Raw genomic sequence first — 10634 nt, 5'->3', positions numbered from 1 at the left:
TAATTTCGATGCTGATGGACTTATCATTATAATTAGCGGCACAAAGCCGGTAAATGTGTTCCACAAAGTATAAAGTTTCCAGAACTGGAGACACAACAATGGATAACAACCAGATATTGCTGTGATATCGGATCAGAAACTATGGAGTTGCGAGCTGATATGTAAGTAACGGTTTAATTTTCAGTTTGAAAAGAGGAAAATTGAATAACCAGGTCCGTGAAGAGGAAACCCAGGGAAGACAATTATGCGCCCCCCGCTGCTATTCTTTTTTCAACGAAATTTCTATTCCGGGTCCCCAGAAAACTCCTGGCCTGGGGGAATCCCCCACTTTCTACCCACCTTTCGTTAGGCCTTTGTACAACCCTTTTTCATTTAACTTCCCGCTTGTGTTGATTTATATTATCGTAACAATCGATCACCCTTGAACTTAACAGTCCCCCTTCAAGTTCGTTAGCTCCGTGTATTAAGAATTGGGTTGAGTTAAAACATAAGATATGGTGGTTACATGAGGTATTTGGATTGGTTTGGGTTGGACGAATCTCTCGACTTTCCTGAATAAACCGCTATACTTGAGGACATAATTTTCCATTGCCCAAGGTTAGAAACGGACGGGAGTAGGTTGAGGACGACCAGGAGCATTGTTCCGCCTGCTGCAGCTGTTTCGCCACAATTTGTGGTGACCACTTCAGTAGGTTCGCGTAGGCAGAGGATGAAGTGGACTGAAGAAATGAACCTCTTCATCATCCGCTCCTACTACGAAATAACGGCGGGGGCGGGTACAACATCTTACTGTCCCTTGTTGCATCAGAGATTCGTCGAGCGTTTCCCGCAATTCGCGCACGTGACTGTGTAGCGAGTCGCAGATCAGTACCGCTTTATAACTCGCAACGACACAACCCCGGCCATCATCAGGCAGCGTATTCGACTTGTGGCCATCGGGAAACTGGTGACCAAGAGTCGATGGGGGCAGAGGCGACGGCATCAACAACACCACGCCGCATTGTAGGCAGCAGTTTCAGTACTCGCCGAAGCACTCTTCTCCACCGTCCAGCTGAGGTTCGGGACGAATTCCAAAGCATGTATAGAATTCTCGGATATCGATTCTTTGCATAGATCAGATATTCCCAGGGTCTATGCATCTCCAGCAACTCCGGGAATTCTATTTCAAATCAATGATGAGATTGCATCTCGGCTGTGTGCTGATATGTTGCTGCTGTAACAACAATCACTTGTGTATTATGGTGAAGTTACGGCTATCAGATTGCATGGTCGGAAGATTTGCTTTCGTTTTATTGGTTTGAGTGGCCAACGAGACCATTGCTAGACTGATTCAGATCAACATTGGCAATGCCAGCAGACGGATGAGAAATAAAGTGCAGAGAGTTTATAGAAACTATGCCACCCCCAGTGAGACACCCGTAATTGAAATTCTAAACACACTAAAGCAGAAAATTTCTGTCATATGCAGTCGGTTACGACGGTATGGCGAAAGTCATTCCAGACGTGTCCACAATGCAATATACGCGAGGAACCAGCGGAGCTTTTTCAGATCTCTCAACGAATCCCAAAAGAGCGTTCAGACAATACAGTTCTCGGTGACGGAAGCGAAAGAGTATTGGGGTGGACTTTAGGGGTTACCCACCCAGCATGCTGAGTGGATCACCGCCGAAGGCCCCCGCCATGCCAATACGCCTGGCATGAATTTTGCGGATGTTACCGAAGAAGAAGTTCGACGAGCCATAAACAGGGGCCCAGGTCTAGATCGGGTGCAGAATTTCTGGGATAAGAAAGTTACCAGCGTACACAGTCAGTTGGCACACAGTATAACTGAGGTGTTGAGTCGGCCTAAGGAATTTCCACCCTTCCTCACTGTGGCGATTACCTACCTTATCTCTAAGAAGGACACGGTGCAGGACCGCCGATTACTTGCTTACCAACCCTCTACAAATTCATTACGTCCATTAGTGGTGGGGTCAACAACGTTCTGTCCAAGTAGCAGAAGGGCTACCGAGTTGGGTCAAGGGGTTGCAAAGAGCAACTCATTATCGACTCGCTATATCGATTATGCCAAGGTTTTCGATAGCGTCCGGCATACCTGGCTAATCGATGTCCTACATCTGAATCGCATTGATCCGAAACGAGGCGACAGCCACGGAAGGGTGGCATACCACCTTATCAGTGCGTACATCTGAGGGTGCTAATACCACAGAGCCTATCCGTATACGGAGGGGCATCTTCCAGGGAGGGTTCGTTGAGTTGAGTTGAGAGTTTTGTATGGTACTGAACCCCCTTTTATGGCTGCTGAATGATGCTATAAAGTTGGGTCTACGTGCTAAGTGCGAAGTGACACACGTGATGTACTTAGATGATCTGAAGCTATATGCTGGTATTGACCACCATCTTAGATCTTCGGATGGAGTTTAGATTAGACAAATGTCAAATCCAAGCCATCCGCAAAGATCATCATGAGTTGCATGGCGGACATAGCATTGGTGACCTCCACATCGAAGCTATGACCGAGACAGACTTCTACCTAGGAATTCTGCAAGGAACCCACGCTCGAGTTGGTGATCTGAAAGAAGCTCTGCTGTCCGAATTCCTGCGACGTTTAAAGTTGGTAATGAAATCACATTTCTCGGGGAAGAATAAAATAAGCGCGTTGAATGTATTCGCTATCCCTTCACTGACTTATGCATTCGGAATATTGCCGTGGACGAATACCGATTTGGTAAACGTCAAGCGGCGGATACGGACAACTATGCCCAATTTTGAATGCAACATCCAAAGTCTGCCGTGAAGCGGATGAACCAGCCTCGTACCATCGGAGGTAGGAGAGTGGTTGACGTGGCGTCAGTTATAGATATTGTACCTAAATCCCTCACGGCTTCGCTTGATGTTTTGGGACTTTCGCACAGTATGGTTCAAACCATGCAGAACTACACTATTCTGCATTAGTGCTCGATGTTGCGGGGAGTTCTCGACGGATTCTCCCATTGACCTACCACCGACCACCACCACCGTCCGATCCTAAATGCTTGGCACTTAGTGCTAGTATTAGGTAAAATCCGGCATCTGCCGAGATTGTGATAACTCGGAAATAATAATAATCGTTGGCGCAACAATCCATATTTGATCAGAGCCTTAAATTGTGTTAGAGCACTTCATTCAAGACCGTAACGGTACATTGCGCTCGCCCTAGATTATTACCTTGATTTGACTCAGATACTCATTCACAGCTGTGTCGACTGGTGTCCGACGTCAAATCACGATATAAATTCCACTGCCACCAGTGAAATTTGAACCTCGACCTTCCGTACGACAGCCTTCTGCTCTAACCACTCAGTTATCCGGACACTAAAGCGTGCCCGAAAGGTAAGATCCTCCCAATAATACTTCATGGTAATTCCGCAGGAATATAGGCATGCGTAAAGACAGCATCCCACTGCTCAAGCTCAAGTCGACTATTCCCTTCAAGAAGAATGAGGAAATCATCCGCGTAAGCAACGCATTTAACCACCGAGTAAAGCTCACCCAACAGTTCATACACCATCATCATCCGCGGCGCAACCACCAGGTCTAGGTCTACCTTAGTAAGGAATTCCCGACATCCCGTTTTTGCCCAGAAATAGACCAACTGAATATCTCCAAAAGCTGTCTGGCGTCCTGATCTATGCCATTGCTCCATCTGAGGCAGTGTCTGCCGCGTCTTCTTTTTCTACCATAGATATTGCCCTTATAGACTTTTCGGGTTGGATCATCCTCACTCATACCGATTAGGTAACCCGCCCACCGCAACTTGTCGATTTTATCCACAACCAGACGGTCGTGGTATTGCTCAAAAATTTCATCCATCCTCATGTAGGGAGGATTTTTCTTGCTAAGGATACAAGTTTCCGAGGAATACATAAGGACTGTGAAGATCATAGTCTTGCACAGTAAGAGCTGTGAGTTTCTGTAAATTGAAATAGGCTCTGCTGGCTGCCGTCATAGCCGTCATCGGTTGTGATTTTCGACCCTAGATAGGAGAAATTATCAACGGTCTCAAAGTTATAGTCTCCTATTTCCTATCGTAGGCCAGTAGTTAATTGGACTTGAAGAAGATGATGCCCCTCGGATTAACATATGCATCGCGAATCACTTTCTCTAGGGCCAGATTAAATAGGGCGCATGAGAGGGCATCCCCTTGTCTTAGACCGTTGTTGATGTTGATCCTGTTGCTTTTATCTGGTCTCGCGCATTGGTCAGGGTTAGCCTAGTCAGTCTTATCAATTTCGTCGCGATACCGAATTCTCTCATGGTCTTGTACAGTTTTAGCCTGATTATACAGGGTGCGGCAGTATAACTTCCTTTTTTCAAAACTCAATAAAAACTATTGTATGCATAGGAAAATATTTATTTATTTTTTATAATGTAGGTACATGTTTAAAGTTTTTATTTACATTGTTTTGAAGATCAAATCTGTTAGGTTCTTGGACGGTTCACATAAACACGGGATTTCAAAAAACCCCTTAGAAAAAAATCATAAGGGGACAGATCGGGAGAGCGTGCCGGCCATTCCAAATCGCCTCTAATTGAGATAAAGCGCTCTGGAAAGTGTTCCCTCAAAACAGCCATCGATGCTTTTGAAGTGTGTGCTGTTGCACCGTCTTGTTGGAACCAGGTGTCCCTCAAATCCAAATTTTCTAGCCGTGGGAAAAAAAAAATTCTGTAGCATGTTTACATACCGGTCCGAATTCACTGTCACTGTAATCTCATTTTCCTCAAAAAACCAGGGACCAATAATTCCAGCTGAGGAAATTGCACACCACACTGTGACTTTGGGTGAATGCAAAGGCTTTTGATGCAATTCTCGAGGGTTGGTGTCAGCCCAGTAGCGAATGTTTTGTTTGTTAACCGACCCACACAAATGAAAATGGGCTTCATCGCTAAAAAAACAATAGCACCCTCGGGAACGACATCAAGAAGAAGCTCACACGCGTTCATTCGAGAATTGAAGTCACGTTCTGAAAGTTCCTGCACTATCGCCATCTTATAGGGATAAAAATGAAGATCATCACGAAGAATTCTTCTCACAGAACGATCGGATGGTCCAAGGGCAGATGCGTGTTTGCGCGCAGAACGCCGTGGCGATCGCAACATTGACGCTATCACTGCTTCAATGTTCTCAGGTGATCTAACGGGCCGAGGGACTCCAGTTCTTCCTTTTGTCGCATTTGCTGTTTGTCTGAATGTAGTGACCCATGTAACAATTGATTTGCGGTCTGGGACGGGAGCCAACGGGGCTAAATTAAAGCGATTCCGAAATGCACGCTGTGTTGCAATAAGCGGAACATCCGCTTGAAAAGTAAACCTCAACGGCAAAGACACGCTCCTCACTATTCCAACGCATGATGGCGACTGAACCGTGTCGGGACAGAACTTTACAGTATCCCCTCTTGAACGAGACCACTAGCGCTCCGCTATGACATCAACTAACTGCGTGGCGCACATTTTAAAAAAGGAAGTTATGCTGGCGCACCCTGTACAATCATAGGTGGCCTTAAAGTTGATGCAACCATATTCCAACAGTTTTCCATCGCTTGCCATAGAGAAAAAATCTGATCTGTTGCTGATTTGCCTGGAGTGAAGCCTCTTTCGTATGGGTCGATGATGTTGTGGACGTAAGGTACAATCCGACCTAGCAAGATAGCGGAGAATATCTTATAGATGGTACTCAGCTACGTGATACCTCTATAATTACTGCACTACATGGTATCCCCCTTTTTATTTATGGTACAGATAATGCCTCGTTGCCAGTCGTCAGTTATTGAATCGCTGTCTCACACCTTGAGTATAAGTTAATGAACCATTTGGTGAAGTTGGTCGCCTCCATATTTATCCCATTTGGCTCCTGACGACTTATGGTTTTTAAGCTAATGAATGGCATGGACTAATTCTTGCATGCTGGTGATGGCAGCATTTGTCCGCCGTCCTGAATTAACGGGACCTCCAAATCGCCGATATTTTGGTTGTGGAGCAGTCCATGAAAGTACTCAACCCATCACTCCAATATGCCCAGTCTCAGCAGGATGAGCAACGAGGTGTATAAGGTTCCATCCTGCTGATTTGTCGGTAAAACTTGCACGCCTGGTCCGGGTGCTCCCTGTACTTCTCGAGTTCATGGACTTGTCGGTTCTCCCGCTCGACGGAGTTCGTGAGAGTCCTTTGCGCGTGCCCGCGTTCTTGGAGAGTGCAGCATTGCTCGCTGTGGAGTATTCTGTTCTTCCATTGCTAGCTTACATTCATCGTCGAACCAGCTGTTCTGCCTTTTTTGCGTCTGGGGCCAAGTGTGTTTGTGCCCGTATCAATGATAACGCTCCTTAGGTGGTTGTGAAGATAGTTTATTGATCTCCAGGTCATCTGTTAGCTGCGGTTATTGCGGCATCCCCCTGCTGCCATTATATGGTAGCTATGCCTCAAAATACTCCATGCCGGTATCTGTTCAAATAAAATTAATCTTCTTCTTTTTCTTCAGCCTTTGTCCCGTTCACAACGAGATTCGCCATTTGGTTCTATCGAATGCCTCATCTGGATGCAATAGTATATTATTATGTATTCGATATTCGGTCTAGCCCTGCCGTAGTAGGGAACTAAAGAAATCCTGGTTTTGCGTGAAGGTCCACCAATTCCATATTTCTAAAAGCTTTCTGGTGTCGTGGTCTACGCTCTCTCTGAGGCAGTGTCTGCTACGTCTTTTTTCTCTACCAGACTTTGCGGGCTGGACCATCCTCACTCATACGGATTAAGTGACCCACCCACCGCAACCTATTGAGCCAGATTTTATCCAAAGCCAGACGGTCGTGATTTCCATTCTAAATATCGTCGTTATACAAACTGCGGAATCCTCCTGTAGGCGGTCAAAAATTCTTAGGAGGATTCTTCTCTCCAACGCGGTTAAGAGTTCGCAATTTTTCTCGCTAAGAATCCAAGCGCCTGAGAAATACATAACAACTGGCAAGATAATTGATTTGTCGAGTAAGAACTTTGACCCTACGCTGAGACGTTTCGAGTAGAACAGTTTTTTAAGTTAAAGTAGGTTCTGTAGACTGCCATTAATTGTGCGCGGATTTTGTAGTGTTATCGGTTGTGATTTTCGACCCCAAATAGTGTTTTTGACTTCATCAATGTGCTGCCCAGGATCTCGCGCTGATGAAACTAAAGTAAATCGTCTGACATATTAAATGCATTTACATTGCTATGTACAAATGGAATAGCTGTGGATTCAAATATTCTTTCATAAGAAATACACAAAACCTTTCATACCGGAGACAGCGAACTTCCGCCAGAACACTCCTTCTGTCAAAACATTCAGACACATTATCGAAAATAAAACTTTCTTGCAATTCTAAGGTGCAATAGGTTTTCTTTTCTGAACAAATGCTCAGCAAATGAAATCATCAGAATGCCCATAATCATTTTGAAAGTCTTTCTGTTTTTGTCCAGATATTTAGGCATGTATTTGCAAATTTTTCAGTTCACATAACAACGAATCCCTCAGCAGATTCCGATCAACACTTACTTCAGCATACAGCATGCGTTAGCATAGCATAGAGTCACCATGTTCTCTGGCAGCATTATAAAATTTTCGAAAGGGCGAACATCGCGTTTAGCCTTTCAGAGTTCGCTATAAGATAGAAACCAAGAAACGAAGAGTAGATTCACAGGACTTGTCACTCTGCTGGTTTTCATTTAGTCGGTGCGACCTTAGCACCCTCTCGAGAATGTGGCACTCGCAAAAAAAGGACATTGAAGTTTGTCCAACCCATTTTCCTAAGATTCCTTCTTTGTGCTACAGTCTCTTCGCCCACAATGGTCAGATTAAACTCGAAGTAACGGTGGTCTGGTAGTAAGGCTTTGTCTAGCACTCTAACAGTCACTTTCACACGGTATTACATCATTGTGTTCTTATATGAGCAGCTTTCATTTCTTTCACGTTTCCTAGTAGAGGCAGAAGTGTTTCTGACAGGCAATATTTAGCCTGAGGTACTTTCTTTCTCGGTATCCTGTTCTGTTTTCCGGAAAATTTAGGCTGTACTCTCCTTTCTGGCTGGTCGTGCCAAAGGCACTAAATGCAGCCTTTCGTCTAAAGTTTGTAGTGTATGTATATTTGTAAAACAGAATATCCATTTTAATAGAATAGTGACATCCTGACATATGATGCCGTAGGATGCACAACATTTAAGTAAAACAACAATTTTAACATACTGTTACTTTGTTAATAATAGTAGGTTCTCCACCAAACTTTCTAGTATGATCCTCCATATTGTGATTACGAACCTTTATTTGACTAGATATCAGTGTTAGGGTATTTTGAGGTCGTGGTGTGGAAAGTGCATAGGGGCAACACTATGATTTTCTTTCTAATTTGGATGGGTAGTTTCTTAGAATGTCCCTTAATTTAAGCGACCTTCTTCTAACCTCCCTTTTCTCTTAATTTACAACTCTCGCTCTCATAAAACTAGGGTAGTCTTTCACAGTTTTAATGCATTTTCCAAATCTGTTCTAGGAAAATTTCCAGTTCCACACTGTTCTTAATTGAATTTCTGTTCCCCATTACTTTGATACGCTAAGCATTGGCATAGTTAATAAAATCTTTACATAGTTCCTTTATATCTTCGATTATTATTTTGTCTTTTATGTTCGCTATTTCAAGGAGCGCACATACATATTTTGACAACGTGATGGTTGAGTTGTTTAAGCGGCAGCTTCTCGATCTCATGACCCAAGTTCAAATCATAATCACCATGGATGTTCGTGTTTGTTTCGCGGTTGTAGCCTTTTCACTTGTACATTATCAATTATAATGTTAATGAAATTGAAGCAGAGTCTCATTGCAAATAAAGTATGAAGGAAAATAAAAAGAAGCAGGAACAGACTTTACTGGTGCTTTATGCTCTATAAAGGAGTGAACAAAAGAAAATCATCCAAATTGGAGGAACTATCTCCTAAAATCCTGGCCAATAAACTTGAGGGAAAAGAATTTTGATCCTGGAAAATGTGTTGGAAAAGTGTATACTTTCAATTTAATTCAGAGGCCAAATAAATTGCAATCGAACAACTAAAAATTAAATAATTGGTTTCAAATTGCTATAGAAAGATGTTACGTAAGTAAATTAAGACCCTATAAGCTGGTCGATATCTGTGGAAATTTAATAAAAAGTTTCTCCTTTTCTTGAAGTGGTGATTAGATCATGTCTTAAATTAGGTCTACTATGTAGCAAGCTGTTCTGTGATCATTTTCCCTGAAACTAGTTTGGAATGGATTCATGTTTGCCTTCGGTGCATATTTGCTTGTATTAAATCATTTATGAATAATTGAATACTAATGAATTACGATTACCTTGGGTACTTTAAGATCTGATACCTGAGAGTTGCAGAACTACTACAAGATTGTTAATTTCCTACCTGGATGCAATTTTCACTGATCAATCACCTTTTCTGCAATGACTTTCAGCTCCAGTCCCGGTCAACGACTACACTTCTCTCCACACACCACCTCAAGATATGAAATACTGGCTGATATGCGGTGCTAGGGGGTTCTCTGTCTAACTCGATTTCGGGTATCTTTCAGTTCTAGATCGCTTAAGTTATCATAGACCAACCGTAGTAAAGATAAGACTCGATGACTTGGCGTCAGGGTATAGGGGTACGTAGTTAGCTAAGCTTTATGCAATATGTGTTGCAAAAAATGAGCCAATTTCGGAAAAAATCAAAAGCAAACTGGAATTTCTAGTATCTTATCCACGGTGGCAAAGTTTCGGAACATTACAGTCTGTAGCGAAGATTATCTTGAATGCGAAGGCGCTTCGAAAGTGTCACATGTTCTTTCAGGTATTTTGTTGATCGCTAAATGAATTATCGCACACCGGGACGTGTAAACACAGAAGAATTGATACTATAATTATTCAAGTATTATATAAGGTAAATAATAAATATTTTGGGGGGTATATGGCAATGGCAAATAAAGTGAAATATGAAATGTTGTTGACATGATCACACGCACTATTGGTTATCAACCAGAGCGAAAATTTGGTCACATTTTATGTAATTTAGGACTTTCTTTTTCGGCATTTTAGAGTAATGTATTACTGCTCAATCAAGGATTTACTGTCAATATAGATAGATGGGAACAACACTGCGACTTTATTTTAATCTTGTATCTTAAATTTTGTCAACAGCAATTATCTGTATATTCAATTAAAAGTTAATGTAGAATAGTCGAGAGTGCACCTACAGCTGTGTTAGCTAATTAAAGTAGAGCGACGTAGGAAGAACGGCTCGTAAGCCGTTGATAACATGAAAAGAAGAGTTTCACAATCGACATCTCTGCCCTAGTGCTTAAAGACATATGATTGCTATTAACTACTAGATAGGGTATAGTACATTAACTACAGCTTCGCTTGAACGTCTCTCAGGACTTCCTGAGATGCCCGCATTCCTCCTCTACTGCTCCGCGCCAAGTGTTCTTGGGTGATCTACTTGTTGTCCATCTTGGGAGAAGTCAGCAATTGAATTGTCGCCCCTGCTTCTACTCATTGCCACCTCCGCCGTCCGATCACATCGCCACTCGACAAAGTTCTTTATTCGAAATGGTA

General features: G+C 42.9%; 1 protein-coding gene across 1 annotated transcript in view; it reads left to right on the top strand.

The window, feature by feature from the left end:
- Positions 1 to 10634, top strand: part of LOC119653701 (ionotropic receptor 25a) — a 65063-nt gene that overhangs the window by 43804 nt on the left and 10625 nt on the right. The window lies entirely within an intron of this gene.

This window comes from Hermetia illucens, chromosome 4 (genome assembly GCF_905115235.1).
Source record: "Hermetia illucens chromosome 4, iHerIll2.2.curated.20191125, whole genome shotgun sequence".
Taxonomy (NCBI): Eukaryota; Metazoa; Arthropoda; class Insecta; order Diptera; family Stratiomyidae; genus Hermetia; species Hermetia illucens.
Note: the sequence above shows the minus strand (reverse complement) of the source record. Positions and strands in the feature narration are given on the sequence as shown.